The sequence below is a fragment of the Sinocyclocheilus grahami genome, unplaced genomic scaffold, assembly GCF_001515645.1.
Source record: "Sinocyclocheilus grahami isolate Dianchi unplaced genomic scaffold, SAMN03320097.WGS_v1.1 scaffold1648.1, whole genome shotgun sequence".
Classification (NCBI taxonomy): Eukaryota; Metazoa; Chordata; class Actinopteri; order Cypriniformes; family Cyprinidae; genus Sinocyclocheilus; species Sinocyclocheilus grahami.
In genome coordinates, this window is record NW_015506827.1 from 396,842 (window position 1) to 397,400 (window position 559).

Genomic DNA, 559 nt, shown 5'->3' on the forward strand with positions numbered 1-559 from the left:
AGCCCCGCCCACTGATTCTACATCGCTGTAGTTTAGCCCTGCACACCAATTCTACATTGCTTCCTGTTTAGCCACACCCACTGATTCTACATCGCTGCCTGTTTGCCCCGTTCACTGATTTGCGCATATAGTGTAAGTAACGAGAGAGGCGAACATGAAGGTCTACGCAGAAACCACATGATAAAGATGGCTCCGAAGACAAGAAGATGCTGCGCAGTGCCAAGTTGTGGAAAAACAAACTAACAAACAAACAAAAAAAACAAGTTGTGTTCCGATGAGGGAGGTTAAAAACAGTACAAAAAATTGTCTATTACTTTTTAAATATAATGTTTTTTGATGTAAAAATCTTGATAACATTAAAAGGGGACCTCAGAGAACAGTACAAAATAATAAAAAAGGCAGTTCACGACCCCTTTAAAGACTAATCTTGTAGCCACATTCTGGATTAGTTGCAGAGGTTTGATAGAACTAGCTGGAAGACCTGCCAAGACAGCATTGCAATAGTCCAGCCTGGACAGAACAAGAGCTTGAACAAGGAGTTGTGAAGCATGTTTCGAAA